At 37.0% G+C, this 25515-nt stretch overlaps 1 protein-coding gene across 5 annotated transcripts in view; it reads right to left on the bottom strand.

Annotated features, from left to right (window-relative positions):
- Macrod2 (mono-ADP ribosylhydrolase 2) overlaps positions 1–25515 on the bottom strand; it is a 2042921-nt gene that overhangs the window by 534887 nt on the left and 1482519 nt on the right. The gene's annotated exons all lie outside the window — the stretch shown is intronic.

Raw genomic sequence — 25515 nt, 5'->3', positions numbered from 1 at the left:
ACAGAACAAAGAGAAAATATTAAAAGCTACAAGAGAAAGGAGGCAGATTACATTCAGGGGTAAACCAATAAGGTTAACAACGGATTTTTCATCACAGACGCTGAAAGCGAGAAGATCCTGGAACAATGTAGTTCAAACACTGAAAGACAATGGATGCCAACCAAGAATTCTGTATCCAGCAAAATTAAGCTTCAGGTACGACAACGAAATAAAAATCTTTCATGATAAACAAAAGCTAAAAGAATTTGCAGCCAGAAAACCAGCATTCCAAAGCATCTTGAGCAAAACACTACACGAGGAAGAAATGAAAAACAATAACCAAAACCATCAGTGGGAAGTGCCTCTGTAAAGACAGAGGGCAGCGGGAAAGCTAATCATGGAGAAACAAACTAATTTAAAAAAAAAAAAGAAGATAAATAATCAAACATGGCTGGAATTACAAACCATATATCAATAGTAACTCTAAACGTTAATGGCTTAAACTCTCCAATAAAGCGACATAGGCTGGTAACATGGATTAAAAAAACAAATCCAACAATATGCTGCTTCCAGGAGACACATCTGATTGGAAAAGACATACACAGGCTGAAGGTGAAAGGTTGGGAAAAAATATACCACGCACACGGTCCTCGTAAGCAAGCCGGGGTGGCCATCCTCATATCGAATAAAATTGACTTCAAGACTAAGTTAATCAAAAGGGATAAGGAAGGACATTATATACTGTTAAAAGGAATGATTCACCAGCAAGACATAACAATTATCAGTATTTATGCACCAAATAATGGTGCTGCAACGTTCATAAAACAAATTCTCCTCAAGTTCAAGAATCAAATAGACCACAACACAATAATTATGGGTGACTTCAACACACCTTTCTCACCACTGGACAGATCCTCCAAACAAAAGTTGAATAAAGAAACTATAGAACTCAATATCACAATCAATAACCTTGACTTAACTGACATATATAGAATATATCAACCATCATCAAGTGGATATACTTTTTTCTCAGCAGCACATGGATCCTTCTCAAAAATAGACCATATATTATGCCATAGGGCAACCCTCAGTAAATATAAAGGGGTGGAGATAATACCATGCATTTTATCTGATCATAATGGAATGAAACTGGAAATCAATGATAAAAGAAGGAAGGAAAAATCCTGCATCACCTGGAAAATGAACCATATGTTACTGAATGATCAATGGGTTACAGAAGACATAAAGGAGGAAATCAAAAAATTCTTAGAGATAAATGAAAATACAGACACAACATATCGGAATCTATGGGACACAGTGAAAGCAGTTTTAAGAGGGAAATTCATCACCTGGAGGTCATTTCTCAAAAAAAGGAAAAACCAACAAATAAATGAGCTCACACTTCATCTCAAAGCCCTAGAAAAGGAAGAGCAAAACAACAGCAAATGTAGCAGAAGGCAAGAAATGATTAAAATCAGAGCGGAAATCAACGAAATTGAAACAAAAGAAACTATTGAAAAAATTAACAAAACTAAAAGTTGGTTCTTCGAAAAAATAAATAAGATCGACAGACCCTTAGCCATGCTAACAAAGAGGAGAGAGGACTCAAATTACTAACATACGGGATGAAAAAGGCAATATCACAACAGATGCTACAGAAATACAGAAGACAATTAGAAATTATTTTGAAAACCTATATTCCAATAAAATAGAAGATAGTGAATACATCGATAAATTTCTTCAGTCATATGATTTGCCCAGACTGAGTCAGGAGGATACTCACAACTTAAACAGACCTATAACAATGGATGAAATAGAAGAAGCAATCAAAAGACTACCAACCAAGAAAAGCCCAGGACCAGATGGGTATACAGCAGAGTTTTACAAAACGTTTAAAGAAGAATTATTACCAATACTTTTCAAGTTATTTCAGGAAATAGAAAAAGAGGGAGCTCTGCCAAATGCATTCTATGAGGCCAACATCACCCTGATTCCGAAACCAGACAAAGACATCTCAAAGAAAGAAAACTACAGACCAATATCTCTGATGAACCTAGATGCAAAAATCCTCAATAAATTTCTGGCGAATCGGATACAAAGGCACACCAAAAAAATTGTGCACCATGATCAAGTAGGATTCATACCTGGGATGCAAGGATGGTTCAATATACGGAAATCAATAAATGTTATACACCACATCAATAGACTTAAAGATAAGAACCATATGATCATCTCGATAGACGCAGAAAAAGCATTCGACAATGTACAGCATCCCTTTATGTTCAAAACATTAGAAAAACTAGGGATAACAGGAACTTACCTCGACATAGTAAAAGCTATCTATGCTAAGCCTCAGGCTAGCATCATTCTGAATGGAGAAAAATTGAAGGCATTCCCTCTAAAATCTGGAACAAAACAGGGATGCCCTCTATCACCACTTCTATTCAATATATTTCTCGAAACACTGGCCAGAGCAATTAGACAGACAAAAGAAATTAAAGGCATAAAAATAGGAAAAGAAGAACTTAAATTATCACTATTTGCAGGTGACATGATTCTATACCTAGAAGACCCAAAAGGGTCTACAAAAAAACTACTAGAACTAATAAATGAATTCAGCAAAGTGGCAGGATATAAAATCAACACGCATAAATCAAAGGCATTTCTGTATACCAGCGACAAAACTTCTGAAACGGAAATGAGGAAAAACACTCCATTCACAATATCCTCAAAAAAAATAAAATACTTGGGAATCAACCTAACAAAAGAGGTGAAAGACGTATACAATGAAAACTACAGAACCCTAAAAAGAGAAGTAGAAGAAGATCTTAGAAGATGGAAAAATATACCCTGTTCATGGATAGGCAGAACTAACATCATCAAAATGGCGATATTACCAAAAGTTCTTTATAGGTTTAATGCAATGCCAATCAAAATCCCAACGGCATTTCTTGTAGAAATAGATAAAGCAATCATGAAATTCATATGGAAAAATAAAAGACCCAGAATAGCAAAAGCAATTCTAAGCAGGAAGTGTGAATCAGGCGGTATAGTGATACCAGATTTCAAACTATATTACAGAGCACTAGTAACAAAAACAGCATGGTACTGGTACCAAAACAGGCGGGTGGACCAATGGTACAGAATAGAGGACACAGAGACTAATCTACAAAGCTACAACTATCTTATATTTGATAAAGGAGCTAAAAGCATGCAATGGAGGAAGGATAGCATCTTCAACAAATGGTGCTGGGAAAACTGGAAATTCATATGCAACAAAATGAAACTGAATCCCCTCCTCTCGCCATGCACAAAAGTTAACTCAAAGTGGATCAAGGAGCTAGATATCAAATCAGAGACTCTGTGTCTGATAGAAGAAAAAGTTGGCTTCGATCTACATATTGTGAGGTCAGGCTCCAAATTCCTTAATAGGTCACCCATAGCACAAGAGTTAATAACAAGAATCAACAAATGGGACTTACTTAAACTGAAAAGTTTTTTCTCAGCAAGAGAAACAATAAGAGAGGTAAATAGGGAGCCTACATCATGGGAACAAATTTTTACTCCTCACACTTCAGATAGAGCCCTAATATTCAGAGTATACAAAGAACTCAAAAAATTAGACAATAAGATAACAAATAACCCAGTCAACAAATGGGCCAAGGACCTGAACAGACACTTCTCAGAGGAGGACATACAATCAATCAACAAGTACATGAAAAAATGCTCACCATCTCTAGCAGTCAGAGAAATGCAAATCAAAACCACCCTAAGATACCATCTCACTCCAGTAAGATTGGCAGCCATTATGAAGTCAAACAACAAGTGCTGGCGAGGATGTGGCAAAAGGGTACTCTTGTACATTGCTGGTGGGACTGCAAGCTGGTGCGGCCAATTTGGAAAGCAGTATGGAGATTTCTGGGAAAGCTGGGAATGGAACCACCATTTGACCCAGCTATTGCCCTTCTCGGACTATTCCCTGAAGACCTTAAAAGAGCGTACTACAGGGATACTGCCACATCGATGTTCATAGCAGCACAATTCACAATTGCTAGACTGTGGAACCCACCCAGATGCCCTTCAATGGATGAATGGATAAAAAAAATGTGGCATTTATACACCATGGAGCATTACGCAGCACTAAAAAATGACAAAATCATGGAATTTGCAGGGAAATGGATGGCACTAGAGCAGATTATGCTTAGTGAAGCTAGCCAATCCCTAAAAAACAAATATCAAATGTCTTCTTTGATATAATGAGAGCAACTAAGAACAGAGCAGGGAGGAAGAGCAGGAAGAAAAGATTAACATTAAACAGAGACATGAGGTGGGAGGGAAAGGGAGAGAAAAGAGAAATTGCATGGTAATGGAGGGAGACCCTCATTGTTATACAAAATTACATATAAGAGGTTGTGAGGGGAATGGGAAAATAAACAAGGAGAGAAATGAATTACAGTAGATGAGGTAGAGAGAGAAGATGGGAGGGGAGGGGAGGGGGGATAGTAGAGGATAGGAAAGGTAGCAGAATACAACAGTTACTAATAGGGCATTATGTAAAAAATGTGGATGTGTAACCGATGTGATTCTGCAATCTGTATTTGGGGTAAAATTGGGAGTTCATAACTAACTTGAATCTAATGCATGAAATATGATATGTCAAGAGCTTTGTAATGTTTTGAACAACAAATAAAAAAAAACACTATGGTCGTTATTTAAATTAAACAAAAGGGGGAAATGTTAGAGTCTGTAAACAAGTCAAGATGGCGCCTGGCATTTTGCCAGAGGGAGGTTTGTGAAGTAATGCCAGCTAGCCATTAAGTGTGGAGATTCCTTATTGGTTGACTGCTGTATCTAGTTTATGTTAATTAAGATAAGCTGTGTGGAATGTATATATACCCCTCCTGTCCTACAATAAACGGCTCCCAGTCCTGCTGTATCAATGTACACAAGTTGTTCGTCACCCCCCGGTTATTTTGCTGCAGCCAGACTGTGGCAGACTATCTTTTCTTCAATGCATGTTTTTGGCACCTTTGTCTAATATAAAATAGTTGTAATTATGTAGTTTAGTCTCTGTGTCCTCTATTCTGTATAATTGGTCTACAAGTCTATTTTAGTGTCAGTACCATGCTGTTTTTGTTACTGTTACTCTGTAGTATAGTTTAAGGTCCAGTATAGTGATGCCACCTGCTTCACTCTTCCAGCTAAGGATTTCTTTAGCTATTCTGGGTGTCTTATTTTTCCAGATGAATTTCATGATTGCTTTCTCTATTTCTACAAGGAATGTAATTGGGATTTTGATTGAAATTACATTAAATCTGTATAGTGCTTTTGGCTGTGTGGCCATTTTGATAATATTAATTCTGCCTATCCAAGAGCAAGGTAGATCTTTCCAGATATCTTCTAAGGTCTTCTTTAATTTCTTTCTTTAGCATTCTGCAGTTTTTGTTTTAGAAGTCTTTCACCCTTTGGTTAATTCCCAAGTATTTTATTTCTTTTGAGGCTATTGGAAATGGAGTAGTTTTCTTTGTTTCCCTTTCAGAAGATTTGTCTCTGATATACATAAATGCCTTTAATTTATGGGTGTTGATTTTGTATCTTGCTATTTTGCTGAATTCATTTACTAGTTCTAGAAGTTTTCTGGTGGAAATTTTAGGGTCTTCTAGGAATAGAAACATAACATCAGCAAATAGTGCCAATTTGAGATCTTTTTTTCCTATGTGAATCCCTTTAATTTCTTTCATCCATCTAATTGCTCTGGTCAGTGTTTCAAGAACTATGTTAAATAGAAGTGGTAAAAGAGGGCATCCCTGTCTTTTTCTAGTTTTTTAGAGGGAATGCTTTCAATTTTTCTCCATTTAGAATGATGTTGGCCTGGGACTTAGCATAGATAGTCTTTATGATGTTGAGATTGTTGTTCCTATTATCCATAGTTTTTCTAATGTTTTGAACATGAAGGCATTCTGTATTTTGTCAAATGTTTTTTTCTATATCTATTGAGATGATCATATGGTTCTTATCTTTAAGTCTATTGATGTGATGAATTACATTTATTGATTTCCATATGTTGGACCAACCTTGCATCCCTGGGATAAACCCCACTTGATTGTGGTGTAGTATCTTTTTGATATGTTTTTATATTTGATTTGCCAGAATTTTATTGAGAATTTTTTCATCTATGTTCATTAATTCAGATTCATTAATTGCATCTATGTTCAGATATTAGTCTGAAGTTTTCTTTCTTTGATGTGTCTTTGCCTGGTTTTGGAATCAGGGTGATATTGGCCTCATAAAATGAGTTTGGAAGTGCTTCCCCTTTTTCTATTTCCTGAAATAAATTGAAGAGTATCAGTATTTGTTCTTCTTTAAAGTCTTGTAGAACTCTGCTGTGTATATATCTGGTTCTGTGATTTTCTTGGTTGGTAGGCTTCTGATGGCATCTTCTGTTTTATCACTTGAAATTGATATGTTCAAATTGTGTATATTATCCTAATTCAATTTAGGCAAATCATATGACTCTAGAAATTTGTTGATGCCTTTGATATTTTCTATTTTATTGGAGTACAATTTTTCAAAATAATTTCTGATTATCTTCTGTATTTCTGTAGTATCTGTTGTAATATTCCTTTTTCATCACATATGTTAGTAATTTGAGTTTTCTCTCTCCTCTTCATTTGCATGGTTAAGGGTCTGTCAATTTTATTTATTTTTTCAAAGAACCAACTTTTTTGGTCAATTTTTTCAATTGTTTATTTTGTTTCAATTTCATTGATTTCAACTCTGATTTTAATTATTTCCTGTCTTCTTCTGCTTTGGTGTTTATTTGTTCTTCTTTTTCTAGGGCTTTGAGATGTAATGTTAAGTCATTTATTTGTTGACTTTTTCTCCTTTTAAGGAATGAACTTCATGCAATGAACATTCCTCTTAGAACTGCCTTTATAGTGTCCCAGAGATTTTGATACGTTGAATCGGTGTTCTCACTCACCTCTAAGAATTTTTTAATCTCCTCCTTGATGTATTTAGCAACCCATTGTTCATTCAGTAACATATTATTTAGTCTCCAGGTGTTGGAGTAGCTTTTATTTTTTATTTTATCATTAATTTCTACTTTCATTCCCTTTCCTTTTATTATGATCTGATAGAATGCAGGGTAGTACCTCTACTTTTTTATATTTGCTAAGTGTTGCTTTGTGGCATGATACATGGTCTATTTAAGAGAAGGATCTATTTGCTGCTGAGAAGAAAGTGTATTTGCTCATTGAAGGGTGAAATATTCCATATACATCAGTTAAGTCTAAGTTATTGATTTTGTTATTGCATTCTATAATTTCTTTGTTCAGCTTTTGTTTAGAGATCTATCAAGTGGTTAAAGAGGTGTGTTAAAGTCACCCAGAATATTGTGTTGTCATCTATTTGACTCTTGAATTTGAGAAGAATTTGTTTGATGAATGTAGATGCTCCATTGTTTGGGGCATATGTACGTATAATTGTTGAATCTTGTTGGTGTATGTTGCCCTTGAGCAGTATGTAGTCTTTCTTTATCCTTTTTGATATTTACTTTTAAGTCTTTACTTTGAAGTCTACTTTATTTGATATGAGGATGGAAACCCCTGCTTGCTTCCACAGTCCATGTGAGTAGTATGATTTTTTCCAACCTTTCACCTTCAGTCTGTGGATGTATTTTCCCATGAGAAGTGTCTCTTGGAGGCAGCATATTGTTGGGTCTTTTTTTTAAAAATCAAATCTGCCAGGCTATGTCTTTTGATTGGTGAGTTTAGGCCATTAACATTCCGGGTTATTATAGATACATAATTTGTATTCCCAGCCATTTTTGTTTATTTTGGTATTTAACTTGACTTGGTCTCTCCTTTGATTAGTTTTTCCTTTAGTATAATATTTATTTTCTTTTGCTGATTTTCCTTGTTGTTTTTCAGTGCCTCTTCATGGAATATTTTGCGTAGGATGTTCTGTAGTGCATGCAAGCTTTCTTGTTGTAAATTCTTTTAACTTTTGTTTATTATGAAAGGTTTTTATTTCATCATCAAATCTAATGTTTAATTTTGCTGGATGTAATATTCTTGGTTAGCATTCATTTTCTTTCAGAGCTTGGTATATGCTGTTCTAGGATCTCTTAGCTTTCAGGGTCTGGGTGGAAAAATCTGCTGAGATATGAATTGATCTCCCCCTATTGTGATTTGATTCCTCTCTCTTATAGCCTTAAAATTCTCTCTTTATTTTGTATGCTAGGCATTTTCATTATAATGTGTCTTGGTATAGATACGTTGTAACTTTGTACATTTGGTGTCCTGTAAGCCTCTTGTATTTGATTTTCCAACTCATTCTTCATGTTTGGGAAATTTTCTGATATTATCTCATTGAAGAGATTGTGCATTCCTTTGCTCTGAAACTCTATGCCTTCTTCTATCCCAATAACTCTTAGATTTAGTCTTTTGATGCTATCCCATAATTCCTGGATGATATTCTCATGGTTTCTTACCATCTTTACTGTGAAATCAACTTTATTTTCCAGATTATATACTCTGTCTTCATTATCTGATGTTCTGTCTTCCAAGTGATCTAATCTGTTGGTGATGGTTTCTATTGAATTTTTATTTGTTTTACTGTTTCCTTCATTTCAAGGATTTCTGATTTTTTTTCCCCAAATCTCTATCGCTTTCTTGAACTAATCTTTTGCTACCTGTATTTACTCCCTTATCTCTTTGTTGGTGTGATCAATGGATGCTTGTATTTGCTCCCTTATCTGTTTATTGGTGTCATCAATGGTTGCCTGTATTGGCTCTCTTATTTCTTTGTTGGAGTGATCAATTTTTGCCTGTATTTGTTTATTTAGGTCATTCTTCAATTCTCAGATCATTTTAATTATGAATATTCTGAACTCCTTCTGTGACATTTCATCACTACGTTGTCTACAGGTTCTGTTATTATAGTACCCTGGTTTTTGTGGGGGGGTACTTTTCTCCCTTGTTTTTTCATGTTGTCTATGTGATTTCCTTTCTTACAGTGTGGATCTGAGGTATTGCAGTTTCTACCCTATAATCTTGTATTATCTGTGCTGATTATCTGTATCTCGCCTTGTGTTGGGTTTCCAAATCCTGATAGTGTCCCAGGATGGATGGAAGCTACCGCAACTTTAGGTGGGTGGCGGCAACAGCAGGAGGTATCTCAGGATAACAATGGAGGCGCCCCAAGAGGAATGCAACGTCTTTCAGAAATGGGGCTGAAAGTGTGGGCCTTGCACTATCTCTGGGATACCTGCTCCAAGATGCAGCTGCTTCTAGGCCCTGTCTGTTGTCCCAAGGTAGAGGCTACTGCATGGGGAAGGCCCTGGGGATGTCTGCAGTGTCTCAAGATAGAAATGGGATAGACTTGTGCTCCCAGGTGGTGGTGGTGGGGGAAAGGACCCAAGCTTACCCTGAGCCCTGGCTCCTGCGCATGTCAGCAAGGCAGGTCAAGGCCAGGAACTCGTTGAGCTCTGCCAGTGGCTGGATGGACCTGGGCCTGCCCTGGGCACTGGCTCCCATGAAGGCTGGTAAGGATCTGGGCCGGGTCTGAGCTCTGGTGGGTGTCTGAAGATTGAGGGGTGGATTGGGGCCTACCCTAGGCTTGAGCTCCCATGGGTGTCTACTGGTAGGTGGAGGCAGTCCTGGATATGATAGGTTCTTAATAAATGGCAATTATATATTCCTAAATAGCCACAAACAAGAAAGGAATGAATGTGAGCCTTTCCTATTCAACATTCTCAGTATTCTGGGTAGTTTCTCTTTCCCTTCCCCTTTCATCTAATCACTGTCCTTTCTCTCACTTTCACTCCCTTCTATCCTACTGTTTTCTTACTTCTTTCCTTTTTTGATTTCAGATCAAACATGCTGAGGATTGAGAGGAGGAAAAAAAAAGAGCGAGAATGCATAAAATTTAGGTCTAGAAAGAAACACTTATTAGAAAATAATCTGGCCTCTGCTTAAAAGTACAAAATTGCCAACACAGAGCCAGAGAAATGTGTGGTATTTTCCCAGTGGTCGGTATTTAATTAACACTCTGCTATTGTCGTTGGCTCTGCTGTCACAAGGATAAATCATTCGCAGGCTATTTTGGAGGCCTGTCCTGTGGCCACCACCATTTCATCAATCTTCTCATCAGCTTTGTCATTACAGATCTCAGCGATTTCTCACCTTTTCAGGAACTCTGCATGAATTTGACCCCGAGAAGTATTTGGCCACTATCATCTCAGCTATTAAATGTCAGATTCAGACATCTCAAACTGTGTGTCAAGACACTGTATTCTGGCAGCAATGAACCCATTACCATTTTTTCTCTCTCTCACAGAACATGCTCTTTGAGCACCCAAAATTGTGGGCTACGAGTTCTCTTAGGAGTCTAGTTTTATAGTGGGTGCCTATGAAAAGAACGTCTGTCACCACCTGTATGAATTTCCAGACTTTTGATAGTTCATACCTGCATATTATGCAAATAATGTCTGCTCATCTGTAGTGGGTGAAATAGGAGAAGGGTTAGGCAAACAGAAATAGCTAAACAGCTTGCTCTATTAGCATTTTCCAGGTTTGTAAAAATCAATGAATTTTTCAAATTGTATTCTCTGCTCTTATCAAAAAGAGTCACATTGAGCCTGGTTTATTTCTGACGAGGGGCTGGGAAAGGCTGGAAGCCCAGTGAGTCCTGCATACTACATCACTGTAGTAGTTCAAGTTGTGTGTCACCCCTGCACTTTTGCTTGTGTGCTGAGTGCTACTGGGCATGCCCCCATCTCCATTCTCCCTAGTACACTCATTTATCATTGTATGTTCAACCAGCACTTATTAAGCACCTGCTACATTCCAGGCACTGCTCAATGCTCTGGGGATATATAAGAAAATAAGTCATTTGAGTCATTGGTCCAACATAGTTGATCCTCCAAAAGGCAAATAAACAATGAATATACACATTTCAAGTAATAATTAATATTATGCAAAAACCAAATGATTAAGTGTAAAGTGTAAAGGGTGGGCAGGTCTACTTCATATGGGGGTTGACTGAAGATCTCTGCGTAGAGGTGCTATTGGAGATGAGACCTGAACAATCAGAAGTTAATTGAGCAGAGAGCTTTAGCCAGTGCCTTCTAAGTAGAGCGAACTACAAATGTTATGGTGACCTAAGCCATGGAGAAGTTGAGTGTATTTAAATTGTCCCGTGAGGCTTAAAGGTAGTAATAAGCAAAGAAGAAACGGTATACAGTGGAACTAAACAACATTTTTTTTTTGAACATGAAACCCACTAGTAGTTGATTAGAGACTAAAAATGCTTTTCAGAATATGGCTTTTAAACAAATAAAAATACAGAAAATTACAATGGAAGCACTTTCATTGAGATAATGACTATGAAGAAATAGTGCATACTATAGCAATATGTTTCTTATGGACACATTAAAAATAAGGTCTAGTAGTGGGTCTACTGTATGTAGGTCAAGATGATCATTAGGTAGGGATCTTATCTCTGCAACAATTGTCATGTAATAGCAAATGTCTGAGATTTCTACCAATGACAAAATCACAGGAACTGCTGACATCACTGTGGTTTATGACTACAGTCATGATCGAAGGAAGTACTAAATTTTAACTAGAGGTTAATGAAAATGCTTGTAAATTTACCCCTAAGTTCATAAACTCTTTGAAACTGTCTCAGTTTGTGAACTGTAGGTCCAGAAACCATGACGTAGGGTAGGCATTTGAATTTAACTCCCAGAGGAATGAAAGGCTTTGGAGGAACTGCAAGCCTAGCCTACTTTCATTTAAATAAAGAAGCACCCTCTTTCTTCTGTCCTGGGCCCCCTACTGCTCCAGGTACCCTCTGTACTAGAGCTCACCACATTGCTATGTAATAATGAATCCTTTGTGTTGCCTCCTCTATCAGGTTTCAAGCTAGCATAGGACAAGAATTACATATCAATTGTCTTTGTATAAACAGTGCACAATTATTTGGACATAGCAATGATTTCAGACTATTTGCTAATTAAATACATGTACTTTGGGCAGCTTTCAAAAGAATTACATGTGAAACTACATTATCAATGTTTCTCTGAAGTACTTATTTTTCTTCTTGAAATGGATTACATATAGAAATACATAACATTTAAAGAATAGTATCATTAGAATTTGAAATGGAAACATTGACATTGTTGGGTAGATGGAAGGAAGAAAAGGAAGAAGGGAAAGAGGGAGTAAGAAAGGAAGGAGATAGGTAGGTAAGTAGGAAGGTAGAAATAAAGAAAGAGGCTAATAGTAGATTCACTGAAAATAGATAATGTATTTACTTAAAGACCAAGCCTCTATTCTTCAAAATAGTACAAGTCTTTTCAGTAAAATACAAGGCCAGATAGGAAAAAGGATCAAGTTATATACATATCAGCTACAGAGCAACAGGTCAAGTGTTCAGACTTGAGAGTAAGCTCTGAGGAATCTAGATTTTCTCCAGTTTGTTCCTAGAATAAATTTCCCATTTTAGACAAGATTCCTAATCCCATCTCACTGAATCCATCTGTAGATGAAGGAAGGAGTAAAATCTCCCCCTGTATAGCCACCCTTCTGTCCTGAGCCCCATCCAGATTCTGGTTAGAGTTCTGCACACTAGGGATGGTTTCTAGCCTTTGTATTCAGATCAAAGCTTGGATTTGAAATGAAATACCTCTGAAATATAGACAAAATTCTGTTTTGCATGCTTAAAATCTGACATTTTTTAAAAAGAAGATCCCTATGAGAAAAATGTGATGTCTTTATGTGTTTTCTGCTCCACATTGTAAGACACAAGACAAAACATTCACTCATGCATGCAACTGCATTTTTGTCAAGTCTCTCTGTGTGAGCTAGGTCTCTTGGATTAAAAAAAACAAAGCAATAATTAATTTTTTTAAAAAAGATAAAATTACATAGTTCCTGTCCTCAAGCAAGAAGTAAAGCTAATATGTGAACCCACAACCACAGTAAAAGGTAGTGGTACTTGTAAGAGAAATTTTTCTGAGACTTCAGAAGATTGAAGAAAAAAATCACTAAAATATAATGTCTGGACAGGAAATAACAGGAGCACACAGAATACCATGTCACACAAAAGTATATGTTCTACACCAAGACAAGGCTGAACACTGAGAAATTACAGCCAATATAAGAGCCTACCCACTTCCACAGAAATTTAGAAATTTTCTGGGCTTATTTACAATTTGATCAAATATGACTAATAGATTATTGGCAATATCCATGCTCAGAAATGTTAGTATTCCAACCAGCTGGTCAAATGTGGGCCTAATCACATGAAAGTTTATTAGCCTATCTAAGCTATAGGGTGATTAACTAATAGTCACATTTTTTAACTATAATATAGTAACCTGTAATGAGTATGGGCCTGGCACTGTAGCAGAGGCAAGAAAACAAGAGCTGGCCAAACCAGGGACCACCATTTGGTTTCACAAAATAATTAACTTAAATCATATGAGCAATAGCATGGAGGGTGCTATGGGACCATAGCAGAAGAAATCTGAATTCAACTCTAGTGAGACTTACATGCATTGAAAAGAGATCTCTAATACAGTAGTCTACATTTACCCGGAGGGTGGATAATGATACTTTTGATGATCATGCTTATTAACTTGGAATTCTGAGTTAAAAGTCCCAATTGTCATTTATTTGCTGCATGATCTTTGCAATTTTAGTTAATATTTCTAAGTCTCAGTTTCCTTATCTGTGAATGGGAATGACTATGACTATCATACAGAACTTTTCTGATAATTATATGAGATAAACCAAGTGAGCTTGCATGGGCAAAGGCAAATTTCAATATCTCAGTATCTGTGACTTGTTTTTATTTCTATATTTTTAGCTCCTGAAAGACCACACTCAAGTTGATTTGTCCTTGAAATTCAAATTATCCTTGGCTATTGTCATAGGCCAAAAGTACCTTTATTTTTAGTGGAGCAGGGTGTTCACATTATTTTAGATCCTCAAAATTAAATGTTTTGAATTCAATACAGAGAAGTAGAAGTGGTAGAACATAGAGTTTGGATACATCAGTCTTTCTTTTTCTCTAATTCTCCAACACACACACACACACACACACACACACACACACACACACACCCTTTGCTATGCACACTAAAGATGTTTTACGTTTCACTTTGCTCAAGATTTTAAGCCACTGGTAAGCCAACAGCTTTTAAGAGTTGGTCATAGGTATAATGTCTACGTGGGGGGCATAATTTAATTCTCATCCCTGCTGTAACCACCTCATAGAATTTCTTAATCACACATTTAATAATACATTTCAGAGACTGACTTTATTCCCACCCTTGAAAGAAAACCATTAGCCAACTGTACTTAGAAAAGGGAGAATTTATTTCCTTCTTCCTTTGCCTCCTGAATAGAACGTGACTATTTGGGGGTTCACTTATTGCTGGCAAATGGCCATTTCCTGCCTCTAGAAAAAAAAGGCTTAAAAGAATTTACCAAAAAACAGTTGAAATCCTCTGTAGACATCTAATAACTTATAAAGAAAAGAATGTTTTGATGAGTTAGTGCAAATGAATCAGGAACATATGGATCCTATTTCCCCTGAGTTTAAATTTGTAGAGAGAAAAACTTCTTAGAAAAATGAACTTTGTAGATGTCACTGAACCCAAGGGAAAAACATATGAGATGATTACTCAACTTAATACATTCCTAAGCTGCCCTGTGCTTAGCTGAAGCACACCCAGGTCATTTGTAGCTCAATTTAGACTGTCAAACACACACCCCATCAGGCTCTAATTGTTTTCAGAGTAAAATTCTGAACAGTAGAAAATACTGAGGTGGTTAGTATTTTCAGCAGTGATTTTTAATATAGAGTCCCATTGCTAATAACTTAAAGAAATTTAATTGTGGCAGTGGCAAGGGATTCTCAAAATTTTGTATGTGACACATATCTCCACATCCAGGGGCTGACCCACAGGTGGTTAGCATAAACAAGCTAGGGTACCAACTAGAAAACCATCTCCTGCAACCATGCTAAATATTGCCTTCATGTCCAGGGAGAATTAATTTGCTTCACATGACTGAGCATTTTGTTCTCAGGAGATTCTTTTCAAGAAAAAAAAATATATTGACACAAGATCCAAGAGACAGAAATGTTGTCTTTATTTTAAAATACCTACGATAATTACTCAAAGAATGGTTCAATTGTATTTGTTGATGAATTTTTCCAACTTTTTAAATGCATCTCTTGCATGGATGCATCTGAGTATGTATCCAGAGATAGTGATTATTATTAAGAAGATACTGGAAATACAATAAAATACTTTCTAAAAGAGAATCAAAGGTCCCTAATATGTACATACAAGGTGCCACAGACAGCTAACTCCCATGAACATTTCATGTGAGCGATATATAGACATTTCAAACTCATTTACAGTTCCCATGTCAAAAGGAACTGAAGAACTGTAGGAAGTGAGTGGTGCCACTGGTGTTGCCAAGGTCCTAAGTTCTTATTAGAAGGCCAGTCATGAGATTGTTGAGAGGGGGATTTACTCTTATAGTTCTCACGTAGCATAGCTCTTCCCATATTGAATAAAAATATGAGATTTTACCTTAGTACATTTTGGATGGAAGGGATTCTTGAGAGTCACAGCTCTAACCATTCTCCACCAGCAGCTGGAGAAATCTTGAAATACAGGTGACTATCATCCCAGATATTGTGACATAATAGATTAAGGGTATGGCCTGGAATCTGATAATCATTTCTCCGGGTGACTTTTACCATATTTTACTGATGAGGAACAGGGTCCAGAATGATTGTAGTATCTCTGAGAAACTCCTGATTCCCAGGCCAGTGACTCAACAAGTTGAACAACTCCTGGGTCATTAGTAGCGTACTTTAGAATGTAACAGGGAAGGGGAAACAGCCCAGAGGAACATATGCTGGCTAGAAATAATCAATATTTATTGCAATATTTACTGCAAAATGAATGTAGCTGAGTTATTTCTATGCCATGTTCAGGCTCTTAGTACATAAAGTAAAAATTCCACATGGGCAAAATTTTTCTTTAAATCTACTGAGGAAGGCCTTATGTGGGAAAATGGCAGTAAGTCCAATAAATCCAATTTTTTTCTAGGATCTAGAATAGATTCCTGGAGGTTTTTCTCAGTCTCCATTGAGCAAAAAGATGAAGTTTTGAACTAATATTTAGCAGTAATATCAGAGAAGCAGCAACAATAAGTGTTTACAAAGCAATGAATAGAGAAGACACATATGAGAATTTGGACCAATTGGAAGAAAAGTAGATATCCATGTATTATCCTATACAAAGGTTTATTGTAGACCTGAACATTAATTGCATCATTTAAAATGTCTTTTTTCTTATTTCTTCTCATTTTAAGGAGTGGACTTAGCAGACTATAAGCACACATAGTACCTCTCTACTATTAGACACCATGTTCCCTTGTACACAGCAGCTGATATGCCAGATAGCTGCTACTCTTGCTACAGAACCAAACAAAAAATCGATATTTTAGAATCTCCCTGGAGCTTTTACTTTTTTGCCTTAGTCCTTCAACCTAGGATCATAGATGTAAACTCTTTATTCTGACCAGGTTTTAGTAGTTGTAGAGTCTCTAATATTCATCTATTCTCACTTTGTGCAAATTAATAGTCTCCTCACTAAAAGGCTGAGGCTTCTTGGTGGAGACTTCTAAGGAATTCATGAATAGAAATGAAGATCACACAATCTCATTGAAGGAGGAGTATGTTAGCAAGCCTTTTTGTCTTGGGTTCATAGTCACATCTCCCAATGTTGTGTGTCCATAAGTTCACTCTCTTGTGAAGTTTCTATGAGTATGTTTTCTGTTGAACCACAAGAGAGGACAAGCAATTGCTTTGCTAGGCCTATTTGTGTTTCTTCTGATAGTGAGTAGCAATGCCATTGTTGAAGGAGGCCTTGTCTCCCTAGGAGCTACCTCTTTGCCCAGAAATGACTAGAAAAGCAATGAGATAGTGTCAGTTTTGGACATAGCTTCCTTCTAAAATAATGTCCTGAGTGAGAACATTATCCATTGGCATAAAAATCATTTAATTCTGTTAGTATGGGAAAGTACCTTTTGGTTTTTCTCTGGGTTGAGCTAGATAACAGTGAAGAGTCTGCTGATGTTTCCTTTAATCAGGGTCACACAGAAGTCTTATTCAATTAAGATGGAGGGCAAGGGAAAGGGTTTTTTTGTTTGTTTTGTTTTTTTCGTCTCCACCTAGAAATCAGAAAGTCACATGCTTATAGCTCACAAAAATGATTTGGAGTGCCTTCAGCTAGGACCTCATAGTGTTGTTTATACCTCTGTGTCTAATGTAGACTCAACCACATGCTCAAAACTCTATTTTGTATATATTTTTTTTTAGTTTTACATTATTTGGATAATCAGCACTTTAATTTGATGAGGAGTTTTAAAAACTATTTAAAAATCACCATATAATCCAAAATCATTTACAGAAAATCTACATGGTAGCTTGTACTCCTACACTAAATGGGTCAAGGTTGGTAATATTAAACCAAACGAATACATCCCTAGGGGAGTGGTAATCATCTTTAAGGCAAACAGAGAGCACCTGAAAATGAGGCTTGATGTGTTAGTATGTCACCTGGGAAGCCTCGAGAATTGGAGAGAGTAAAGTTCTCTATTGGTCTGATTGGGTAATGATCCCATAGGTACAGATATTTGGCTATTATAAGCTTGAGTTTTTAGAGCTAAAAGTGAGTGACCATTTCATTTTGCTAAAATACATTTCATTTTACCTCAGTTTTAATTTTTCAATCAAGCCAACAGAATGAGCTCTAGGACTCTGCCAGCTGTCCAACAATCTGTGGCATTTTCAGCAAATTGTCTTCCTAAAGCAGAACCCCCCACCCAAATGGCCGGGGCCATGGCAACTGGTAATTCCTATGCCCCATATCTCTGAGCTTGACTCCCATTCTTTCCTTTTCCAATTCCAAATGGCAAAGAAATTCCAGTAAAATACTCTATTTAACCTTGTTTGGGTTCTGTATATGGCTGCCTGTGTAAGACCCCAACCCTAGAAAAATCATCAGGAGCCACAGAAGCAGGTTTAGAGTAGAATATGAGAGGGCCCAACTAGTTCACTCCAGGAATTTCCTTTTTATCAAATGTAACTACCAATGGCTGTAAAATTAAAATAAAATGCTTAACCTAGAGAGGATTTTATGAAGATGTAATAACATGTATTAGAGGGCCACACACGGGACAAGGGACATGTCAGGAGCAAGATAAATATGGTTTTCTTTTTTCTCTTGAACTCTTTTATGTACCTACTCCACCTCTCCTAGAATTCTTTCTAGAAGCCCCTGACTATATATAAATTCTCCACTCCTATTTAAACATAGTGCCTTCCAACACAATATTTTTTCAGATCTCTCTTCACTGCCTGACACTATTCTGTTTATCTGGATATAATAGGGTCATAATGGACACTGTCCTGGGTTAAAGAGGGCCAGCAGAGTAAAATGTGTGTTCATCATGTATAAGTGGAGAAGTCAGCAAACTATCTTAATCTACAAGGAACTAAAATACCCTACAGCCTTGATATGAAAATATTCCCTAGTGGGAGAGGGAAAAATCACTAGGTTTTCAAAGCTTTTCGAACAGAGTAAGAATAGGGGATAGGACTCTTAGGCAATCTTAACTCAATGCCTAAAATATCTGATTGAAGTCTCTTCCACGCTAGGCACTCTGGCAATGGGCTCACTAACTGAAGCAGTAAAATTATTGCTATTTCCTGTACTGTGGTTCTTGATGACCAGAACAGGGTTATGGGATATGGAGGCAACATGAACGGGTTTCCATTTCTAGTTCCAAGTTCTCTGGCATATCTGCTGTGTGCAGATGCCAAAGCAGTATGGGGCTGTAAAGATAGCTGGGTTTGTTGTCAATTTTGCAAGCTCTAGTATGGGGCAATTCATGCTAATGCCAAATACCAGAACATTCCCTTGGCTTTTACCGTGACGATGAGAATTTAGAACAATAAAATAAACAGACAAAACTTTTCTTCTGCCCACCAATGTAGCTGCTTGTCATAAATCTCAACAAAGCCTGAGAATGGGAAGGTAATTATGTGTATAAAGAAAGGGAGGAGTAAGGAAGGGTGGTGAGAGAGAGAGAAAGAGAGGGAGGGAGGAAGATGGGAGAGAGATAAAGAGAGAAAAGAAAGATGAGAGAAAGAAGGAGAGAGAGAGGGAGGTGGGGTAGGAGGACTGAGGTAAACATAAAATGTTTGCAAATCCTCAGAGCTCTTGAAGGGTAGAAGCAACATGGCCTATCTGCAAAGTCTGGGAATAATTTTCTTCAATTATGTCACAGTCTATGAGCATCATGGCTCCCACCTAAATATCATGCTTGGGCTAGTCAAAGGATACATTTTTATAGCAGCCTATTAGGGTGATGATTATTATTACCATAACCATATTCCTGCACAGGATGTGAATATTTCAGAAAAGGGATTTATTTTTCCAAATACACATATTTTAACTTTAGATTGCACCAAAAACTAAGGACAGCACTGATACTCAAATGATGTTTTTGGACATAAAAAGGCAATCCCGGAGAACACTGAGCACTTCATTGGCTTCCTCTAGGTCTCTGACTTTTAACCACACCCCTGTGCTGTGTAGATTTGAAGGGTGGCAAATTATGTTTTTGTGTTTCTGTAAATAAGTGTCCACAGAAATTGGAGCTTGGCGTAAAGGATATAATTTTCCCATCATAAATGTAAGCCTCATTTCATGTTTCATTTAAACCCCCTTTTTAAGAACCACAAAAGATTCTAAGGCATTTCATGTCAGTGACATAAGGCAGGCCCCACACTGGGTTTTTTTGGTGATCCATAATGTGATTCTGAAACAAAAGTGACAAACAATTTTTAACACTGCATATGTTCAAAGACCTGTGCCAAGAAGGGGAAAAAATAGTCTTGGCACCAAAAGCTAAAGTGCACCGGTTCCTTTGTGATCCATAATGAGGAAACAAGTGGCCATGCCCTTGACCTTGTCAAATTAGCACAAGAGCAGCAGATGAACCATTCAGGAGGCCAATCATGCACGTCTTCAGTGGATTCCCCATTCTATTTTCTGAGGTTGAGGAACCTATTCATCTTTTTCAATGATTTGTGAATTATTTGTCTGAATGGTAGAAGACAGGGGATAGTGGCACAATACAAATATTGTTTAATGTCTTCACATCCACAGGACACCAACATGAGCTCAAAACCAGTTTTCTTCTCTGGCTACCGTCAGTTGACTTTGAGGTCAACATGACACTAGGTGAGGTCTGGGACCTTGGCTAATATAAGTCATGGAGCTTGGTAATGATGCTATCACATACACGTTTTAACTCAGCATTCCTGGCCACATCTGTGAGCACACCACTTAAAGTGACAAACATCAATGCCACAGGTGTTGTGTTTCCCTCAGAAGGCACAGAGTAAACAATTTAAATGAGAAATAGATGATATTTAACACTTTTAACAACAATCTGTTTGTGCTAAAAACACCGTTAGAGAAATATACATCAGATAGGGGCCCAAACTCTGTATGCAATAAGAGCAAACTTCCACTTTCCTCCTACACAGAAGGAAAGTGATTTTGGTTTGTAAATGCCAAACTGGAGTTCCTTCCTGCCAGTGATTTCCAAGTCTAGCTAGGTGCCTGCTAAGAGCCTTCAAAGATGAGCCAAATGCCCACCCGCCCCCCAATCCTGCATTATTCTGACAAGTGGATCTGTTTGTGGGGAGGAAGTATTGGTATGAGGGAGGAGGTTAGGAAATTCCCCGGGAGTAGCTGAGTGGGAAGGATTCCATACCCCACAGTCTGCAGAGATGAAGTTAGAGCCTGGCTTCAGGTGAACTGTGATCTCCCCTCTGGATGGCTGCATATGGCCACAGCTTTAATTAGAGCCTCCTAGAATGCAATGCATCTGTCCATCTGCTGCTTTGTAACTGCCAGGGAGGGGAAGGGGGCTCAGTTGCAGTATAAGGTTTCCATGTTTAAAAGTTCCCTGGAAATTCACTGATCTTCCAGCTCAGAATCTTCATCCTAGATGTCTTATCCCTTAAGAGGATTTCCTGGAAGACTTAACATTTATTTTGTGTGCTATGGGATGCTTGTTCCCTAAGGGAATTTGAAATATTGAATATGACCTCCATGACTTGGAACTATCTTACAGAATCAGGCCATTTGTAGTTTTTAAGTGTGAAAGACATCGGGTTCTTTTGCTTTTTATGGAAAAACTTACAAGTATGTACATTGCCCCAGAGACCAATAGCCAAATGCCATATGAGTCCCTGGGGTAGAACAAGGAACAGGTCCAATAAAGACATTTCTTAGGCTAAATTCCAGATATGAACAGGGTATCTCAGAGCTGTAGTGGGGGGAAGTCACTATTTCACATGAAATGTTAGTTTTAGACTGCATGAAAAATGATGAATGCATAAAACTGTGTATGATAATGCAGAGCAGCCACACCAGTTAATGAGTCTAAGGCCACATTTCCACTGCTCATTTTCATAACACTCCCCTATTTTGCTCACTTAAAATTGCTACTTGAGAAAAAAAAAATCTGCATGGTGGTGGGGTACTTATGGAAAGGGTATTATGTTGTTGTCAAATTTTTATAACTCACTCTGATATTCTTTTCTTTTGGTTTTCTGAACTTAGAAGTTCTTAACAACTTAGCTGAAAACGTTGATGAGTAATCTTGACCCTTTGCCCACCTCATGCTTGATCCCTAAGACTCTCTGCCACGTACTTATCTTTCAGTCAAGATTTCTATTTCTTTGCATTTCAGTTCTGTATTGTGAGATAATTCATCTAGGTGGTCTTCCCGTAGCAATAATTCAATTCTCAGCAGTGAAAGTTCTTTTCTGATTTTTAATTTTTCTGTTTGTGAGTCATTACCATTTTCAGTTCCGGAACAACATTTTTTTTTTTTTTGTGCCCCAATTCTATCCTGCGGAGATTATCCTTCCACGTTTTGTTAAAGTGCTGCCTCCTCTCTTCCACTGAGCAGCTGAAGTCAGAGCTGACTGTAGGATTCGTTTAGTTGTACGATCTCCCTCAAGTTCCTGAGTCCTCTTAATATGTAGTGATAGCAGACCTCTCACAATTCAAGTTTTGGGCAAACTAAATAAGGTAGACACTGGAATATGTTTTTCATGCTCCTGCCCACTGGACCCAAGTTCTCAAGTCAGGACTCTGAATGTTGAAGTGCCCCACCAAACCAGCTGGCAGTGATTAGTGAAATTATTTAGAAAAAAATCTACCAACATACCGGAATAAAAAAAAAAATTTAAATTCCTGACCATTTAAAAATCAGAGGGTAACTAAATGGTGAAATGCAAAAGTTCACTAATTGTATAACAACATCAATTATTTATGATATATGATAGCCAAACTTTCAGAAAACGTGCACTATTGAAGCACATGCTTATCTAAGGTGAGTATGACCACTGATGGGGGAATCACATTACACAGATTCCCTGTGTTTTTAAAGGAAAACTTTAGGGGACTTGATTATCTAAATTCTCAGAAGATGTAACTTTCCTCACCAAGCTTGATGCTGGCCTTGCTAAATCAGAGCTGACTGGCTTACAAAAGGACAGTCAGATTCATAATGGGACATGTGCAAACAACTAAATGAGTGTATAAGATAGTGTGCAAAATAATAACAATGATGATAATGAAATAGCAATATGTGAAAGATAGGGAACGAGAGGGAGAAAATGAGCCACATTACTTCTTGATGGATTCCAGGCACTTGTGAGATCCTCTTGCTCTAGGTCTGGCCCTTGAATTACAAAACACTTCTTTAAAATAGTTCATTTCTATGGCATAATTTTCCTTTATCTAAGCTGGCTTGACTATATTTCTACTTCTTTCAAGCAAGCTCAAATTAAGACTCAAACCCAAGTTCATGTTATGGAATATCTGCTCAATTTTACCATGTCTTTTTTGATCACTTTATTTGGACTTCAGACTCAAATAGCCAACTTGACCATTTGAAATCTTCATTAGATATCTAAAAACATGTCAGATTTACCTGTTTGCAACATAATTTTTGTTTTCTTTATATTTTCATATGAACATACTCCTATACTAATTTTCTTCATCTCATTAAATGCACCAAATTTTACCCAGAAGCAAAGGTCAGAAATTCAGTTGAAATTCTTGACTCTTCTCTTCTTTGTCATATATCAACTCTTACTTTCCTCTATGATAAACATTACTACTTTTTGCTAATATTCAGTTTTCTCTGCTCTGAACATATGAAAGGATTGCATTTGTGTTTTCCTCTGGACAATGTAATGTGAGGGAAAGTTACATGTATCTTTCCTGTGTAGAAGCATCCCTACAAAATAATTGATTATCTATTCTTGTCATCTGATAGATGTTATTTTGTATAGTAGTGTATCTGTCAGCCTGGGTTCCTAACTAATCCAGAGCCCCCTGCTGACTCCTGAAATGCAAACAGTACAAGTGACAAATAAACCTTTGCCATTTTATGACACTGAGATCCAGGTATCATTTGTAACTGCAGCATAGCCTAGTCTATCTTAACTGAAAATGAACTCTAAATCCTATTTTATAGTGTATCCTAAACCTGATGTTTGTTACCTCCTTTTCTATCTATCATCACTGTGTTACAAAGCACCCCATCTTTTGCCTGGAATTACAGCAGGAGCCTCTTAATCAGTCTTCCCTTTCCTACTGTCATAACTCTAAAGGCCATTTTCCAAAAACCAGCCAGGCTCATTTTTTAACAATAAAAAGATCATATAAAATTACATTAACTAATTACACTAACTAATTACATAACAACATCAATATACCTGAACCCTCCAAAAACTATGCAACAGGCTCAGAGTAAAATCGAAAGTCTCTCAATGAACCACAAGACCCTATAATTGCACCTCTACTTATGTGTCCTCATTTGTCTCCTGTCATTCTTTTCTTTCTCTGCTCCAATCACAGTGGCTCTCTTACCATTGCTTGCAAACTGTAAGCTCGTTCTCTCATCAGGGTTCTTCTCTTTCTGCTTCTTCAGTGTGGAACATTCTAGGTCAAGACTTCAGTATGACTTGGCCTACTCCTTCTCATTTTATGACTCTTTCTTCCAAGAGCCAGTCTTCAGAGCAGTCGTTACATTCTCCACAACCGAATCCCTCAATAACTCACAATCTAGTCACCTTGATTTATTTTGTGAAGCACTCTTTGAACTCTCTTATTATTTACTTACTTTGTATTTTTTTTATCCTAGATTACAAATATCATAAGGCAGGGATTGTTTGTTTTTCACTGCTCTGTGCCTGGTATGTAAAAAAGGGTCTGATGCTTAGTGGAATTCAATAAATATTTATCAAACGAGTGAATTAATGAATAAATAGCTAAAACAATCAGGATGTCAAAACAAAACTGCAGTGAAGAGACAACTGAATTAGAAGCAGTGCACTTTCACAAGTCCTCTACCTCGTTTGTTTAACAGAGCAAAAAATAAATACAAATACTGCTAGATAATCAATTTGTATAGCTTTTATCTATGATCTACCACTTATAATTCATTTATTTGGTAAACCCTGATGTGTTCAAATTAACTTGTTCCAACTAGCCAGAGCATATTGAAACAAGGAATCTTAAAAGGGAATTAGCACAAGATATGTTTAAAGGTTCAATAACTGATCCATATTTCCCAATCTAAATTATCTAAATTTTCTACAATGGATCCAAGAAATGTGCAAGAATATTATACAAAAGAAGAAGAATGAACTCAAAGACAGGGTAGGCAAATGAATTAAGTAGAAAATACTGGGCCAAGAAGTTTCTAGGGAAACTAACTTTCTGAATAACTTAACCAGTACAAATCCATCATTAGAAGTTGTCAGTGTGCTGTGAACGTGACCAACGTGTTTACTTTTCATCAGTACCTGAATGAGAAGTGTTTATGCAAATTTTCATCACATGCCAGGATGACATATGTCATCTTACAAAGCCAGTGGTCCAGCTAAGGAGCATTTGCTGTGACAAAGACATATATTGAAAGATAACTGGTTTTCAAAGGAGCTGAACTTCTCTCCCTTGCCTCAGTAGCATTGTAATGAAGACTAGCTGTAAGAGTCATGAGAACTGTGTGAGACTCTTGACTCTGTGACTTTCTACTCTTGAATATATCATTTAACTTTTGATGCTGGATGGGGAAGAGGATAACAATACCTTTCCTAGATGTTTCATAAGGTTGCTGTAAAAATAAAACAACTCATGTCAAAGATGTGTTTTATAAGCTGGATATTTTAGTTATTTGTTTTTATTTTGCTTCTTTGAGGAAACTTAAGGCATCCTCTAAATTGAAGTTGAAATTTACATATTTCAAAGTAAGAGAAATAAATAAGAGCAAGCATCAAAATAGATGTTTGGCCATGTGGTCTTTCCTTCCTCTTAAGATGAACAACATTCCTATCTGG

The sequence above is a fragment of the Marmota monax genome, unplaced genomic scaffold (genome assembly GCF_021218885.2).
Source record: "Marmota monax isolate L192 unplaced genomic scaffold, Marmota_monax_Labrador192_F-V1.1 WCK01_AAM20220418_F8-fsc00005, whole genome shotgun sequence".
In the NCBI taxonomy this organism is placed as follows: domain Eukaryota; kingdom Metazoa; phylum Chordata; class Mammalia; order Rodentia; family Sciuridae; genus Marmota; species Marmota monax.
This window is presented reverse-complemented; position numbering and strand designations above follow the sequence as displayed.